The sequence below is a fragment of the Gekko japonicus genome, unplaced genomic scaffold (assembly GCF_001447785.1).
Source record: "Gekko japonicus isolate JY-2015 unplaced genomic scaffold, Gekko_japonicus_V1.1 scaffold137, whole genome shotgun sequence".
NCBI classification, from domain to species: Eukaryota; Metazoa; Chordata; class Lepidosauria; order Squamata; family Gekkonidae; genus Gekko; species Gekko japonicus.
In genome coordinates this window covers 797912-803267 of record NW_015174276.1, presented here as the reverse complement: position 1 = coordinate 803267, position 5356 = coordinate 797912, and positions in this window count along the sequence as shown.

Sequence of the window (5356 nt, the reverse complement as noted above, 5' to 3'; positions counted from 1 at the left end):
GCTTTCTGTTGCTCTTCTTTTGCACTTTAACTGACTGCCTAACTGTTTCACCATTTCAAGCTCCTAAACCAAGGGGCATTTCAGGCACCATGGAAATTAAACAGTCACCCTTCCCATCTCTACAGCAAGTTTCTAAAGATGCTTTACACATGCAGAAGTTTAAAAACCACTTTGTTTGCAATCCTAAAGAGAGTTACACCCTTCTAATACCATTGACATCGATAGATTTAAAAGGGTGTGAACCAACCAAACCTTGGCCAATGCGCCCAAATCATTCAGATAACCAAGGAATAAAGACTTTCAGGATCTAAGAACTGGCATCGTTTCCAAACCTGCGTTTCTCATTTCCGTGCAGGGGGAGCTACGATCCCAGAATTTTTTTATTGCACCCAACTCTTTTCATCTACATTTTTCATAAACCCTCTTTCACAGGACAGAGATAAATAATAGGAATAATAGGAATGGTTACTATCTTCCACTGAACTCCCAACAGAATCACTATTTTTCTTTGTAAAGCCTTGAATTCTGCGCTATTTTTTTCAGTCTCCACAAAAATAACTTATTCTGAAAGAAACTTGGGATGTACACAGGAGATTTTGCTGCCACAAAGAGGGAAGGAGTTCCACAGTTACTGTAAGGGAGGGAAGGAGTTCCAAAGTTATTTTAAGGCTTGGGGGGGGGGGAGTTGGTTGCAGAGACACATCCAAGCCCTAAGTAAAAATGCAGCCTTTAGACACCAGTCTGAACATTTGTAGCAACAGTGAACTTTTTTACTAGGCTCCCCCGACATATTTTTCACATTAAAAAGCAGCTATTGTGTCTGGGGACAGAGGTGGGGTGGGTGATGTAGACTGCGCCTGTCTTTTTGAGAATTTTGGGTTTTAGCATGAATGACAGGAAGGAAAGGAACCTTTTCAGCCCTACTTGAAAACCTATCCTATCTTCCGGAGTTGCAGACTGCTTTCATATAGGCTTTTTCTCCACCTTTGCTTCCTAACTGAAGAACTGTTTTGGGCGACATCCACATGATACCATCTTCTGATAGTTTCAGAGGGTAGCCATGTTGGTCTGCAAGAGAACAGTTAGATTTGAGTCCTTAGAGGCCAACAAGATTTCCAGAGTATCTTCTGAACACCTAGTTCAGGGGAGTCAAACACAAGGCTCGGGGGCCGGATAGGGCTCATCCAGGGCTCTTGTGTGGCCCGTGAGCAACTGATGCAAGGGAGGAAGTGATGGGGGGAGAGTGGGCAGAGCCACTCCACTGTGGCTTCGGCACAGCAGAACAGCCTCGTCTGCAGCAGTCAAGCATCGTCGGGGGCATCTGCCCAGCACTGCACTGCTGCCTCTCCAGTCCGCCTATGTGGGTTTTCCTCTGCACCCCCCCTCTCAGCCCATGGGGCCCTGCAGTGAGGAGACACCAACTCAGAGCTTACCAGCTGCTGTCTTTTATACAGTTTGTATCTCCAGTAGCCTGCCTTATGTCTTATGGCACACATGGCCCAACCCAACAAAGTAAAATTTATGTCAGACCCGGCCCTCGTAACAAATGAGTTTGACACCTCTGACCTAGTTGATCTCTAAGCTGCTAGTGGACTTGAATCCTACTGACCTTCTAATGGAACATTCCTCCTCACTACAGTCTCACACTTGCCTCACTATACTCTTGATTAAAAGAACACCGTGCAACCACATTAGCATACCATCTGGATGGGAAGGGGCGCATTTCCAAGGGTCCTGCCCGTATCAATGTCCTTTTCCTCCCATTAGCTCCTCATGGTGCTGTTTTCGCCACTGTGCCTTCAGAGGGCTTTTCGACATCGCAGATAAAATTAAGTTAAAGTATTTCAGGAAAGGTTCTGCTGGAGAACTGGATTTTGAGGAAGGACGACTCTAGCCAGGTGGGAACATGTTATAGCGAACGCACATAAAAACCCAGCACTTTATAGTGAATGCACATACATCCTCCATGCAAATGCTTGCATCTGTTTGTAAGAAAGAGCCAATGTGTGAGCACTTAACAAGCAAACAAACAAACTGGGAACTGGTACCTTGGATAAATGTGAAGTTAAAATCACATGTTGGCCATACATCCCTTGAATTTTATTTATTTATTTGTTTGTTTACTTACTTACCTTATTTATAGTCCGCCTTTCTCACTTTGACTCAAGGCGGATTACAAAGAGTGAGTCAATACAACCAACAGGATGGGACATTCAGTGAACAATGAAATGGGAATCAGGGTTGTAGAATCAACCAGAAGTCTAAAAACAGAACTGAAGCAAAGCATAACATGACACCTTTAATTATGAAAAAAAATTACATAGTAGGATCTCAGCAAGCTATACATAGTAGAACAGACCAAAGTCCCTAATAATTTATCCAAGTAACTTTGTCAAACACACATACAAAATTGTACATGCGCACATATGTTTATTGTGATGATGTATGCACACTGAATCATATGTTACATTCAACACATGTATGGGTGAATACATGCTTTAAACCCCAAATTTATTCAGGTACTGGTCCCCAGTTTTATTTTTAAAGTGAATGCACACTGTATCTTTCACACAAACAGATGTACCTGTGTTCACTATAATGTGTGTACAAAACATTCAGCCTATGGCAAGAGGGGTAAATAGTCCCAGATATAGAAGTTGAGCAAGGTAGGAGGCCTGCAGATGGGAGACAATGACAGATGAGGAACATGGCTGACTCACTATCTGCATTCAGTTGTCACAAACCTCAGCTTATTGTGACAAGAGGTGCCAGACCACAGTTTAACCAACCGCGGTTTGTTTCTTGCTTGTAAACCAGGATTCAGCTGCACTTGAGCTAACCCTTCTCTATGCAAGAAGCAAAGCACAATCTATTGAAGAAATCAAATTGGATGTCATAATGAATGGTTAATAAACAAAGACTTCCCAGTTTACAAATCTGGCGCTAGTGCCAAAGCAGGAGGGAAGGAGCGACCAAGGATCCTTCTGCTCCTTACAAGCTGAGGGTGGTTTGGAATGCAGGAGTACAGCCCTTTCCTGCTTTTCATCTGGAGTATTTCTCCAACCTTCTTTGATTTGCAACATTTATTTTAAAAATATATGCTCCCAGGGCAGCTTACAGCAGCAATAATTTACAAGAAAATAACAGCACTTTAAAAAAATTAAATTTCACAAAATCACAAACAGCCAGCCACGGCACCTCTTTCAAGGTCTTAACAATCCCTTAAAGGTTATAGTTAGGAAACCAGGGCGTGAAAGGCAGGGTGAATGTCTCTCTCAGTCCTCATTACAGCAGCACAACCATTCTTCCTCCTGGGTAAGGTTACCTGCAATTCTTGAACTTTTACCAACTCTCATTTGCTCCTCCATAGCAAGACTCTGAAACCAGAGCATGCTCGTTCTCTCTCTCTCTCTCTCTCTCTCTCTCTCTCTCTCTCTCTCTCTCTCTCTCTCTCTTGCTGTCAAGGCAGCATCCTCATAGGAATTTCAAGGCAAGAGATCTTTAGAGGTGATTTGCCATTGCCTTTTTCTGTCTAGCAACCCTGGTGGTCCTTGGTGGTCTCCCATCCAAATGACAATCACTTAGATTCCGAGATCAGGCTAGCTTGGAGTATCCAGGTCAGAACTCTACTCGGTAATAAAATGGCAACATCCAAGTTCCATGGCTGTTAACCTTCCTCCCCTCCCTTTCTTTTCCATTCCCCTTCTACTGCTGAAGTATGGTCCAGGGTAGTTTGGAAACAGTATTTACAAACCATAACTCGCCCCCCTAAAAAAAAAAAATCCTTAGTAATCGAGCCGAGGCTACACTCTGGAGTCAGACATTCGATGCTAATTTGGAGCCCTGTCTTATCACATTACAGGAGTGCACAGGGGCCTCCAGTACATCGAGTGCAACAAAATAGCTACACTCGGCATTATTAATGAAGTAGATGGATTAATTTCCTATTTATGAGAAGCTAACCAACTGGCTAGCTTTGCTGACAGCACTATTAATGATCCTTAATGCCCCACAGGCGGTAATGGGGCCCACTGGGAGACGCAGAAGCCCTGCAATTTGTATTGAGGATTTAGACATAACAAAAAAAAAAAGAAAAAAAGCACACTCCTGGGAGCAAGCAGTTGATCAGCGGGCGCCCCAGCGGAACACAGCAGACAAACAATAAATGACAGCCTTGCGATTAAATCAAACCTTCTACTTTAAGTGTTAAAGTGTCTGACTGTCACTAACAATCTAGTGCTTGTTAAAGCCTCCCGGGGCCCCCAGGAACAGACGCAGTGAGCTGGAAGGTAAAGAGAGAGCGAGGGGAAGAAAGGCAGCAGAAACAGCAGCAGGGGCCTCTGCCGCCTTGACAAGCAGAGCTACATGAAAGCAGAAAGGCACAGGGAGAGACAGATGCCGCCTGGCTCTGGATTTAAAGGGAACGCGACAAGCCCTGGATGGCCGGAGCCCAACTAGCCGGCACGTTCGGCCTCAGATTTACACGGACATCCCTGCCCGGCGGTCAGCAAAACATCTTCATGGCACTACCGAATATCGGCCATAAGCAGGAGAACAATGCATGCTGGGATCTGACATGTCAAAGGATGGAGGGGGTTTTCTTTGTCCGTGTGCATGCAGGGGGTAAAACGGCCTTTATATAATGCTTCCTGGGAAATTTTGGATTCAGGTCCTTTGTCTAGTCAAATAAGAAAACAGGGAGGGAGAGATCTGGGGTTTGTTATTTTATTTCTGCCCTGACCTGGATAGCCTGGGCCAGTCCGATCTCATTAGATCTTGGAAGCTAAGCAGGGTTTGGCCGTGGCTAGTACGATGGGAAACCACTGAGGAAGTCCAGGGCTCCTACACAGAGGCGGGGAATGGCAAACCACCTCTGAAGGTCCTGAGACTTGACAGCAAAAAATAAACAAAAGGTTTTAAATTGATTTTTTTAGCCATTAATGAAAGCTGCTTTGACCCACGAGAAAAGGTGGGGTATAAATATTTAAATAAATTATGGCTGCGATCACACGGAGCATTAGCCACGCTACAGAGACGGAAGATAGGCAGATTTTCCGGGCGCGATCACAGTGCCACATCTGGGAAGCGTAGAGCTCCCGTGGCTCACCTGGGGCTTCCCGCGGAAGATGCGGGGTAAAAAACTAGTACCTCGGAGGTACTAGTTTCCGGAAACCGCGGGGCAAGGGCGGGCGCCTGATCGCGTTTCTGGTGGTAGGTCGTGGCATCCGGCGCCCGCCCATGTCCCATCGCTAAAAGGGTTTTTTCCTTCCAAGTCTCCACGGGATGCGCACAAGCACCTAACGGTGCATGCGCACACTTCGTTTAAAAACAAACAACACAGCCCCCTCCTCTTTTC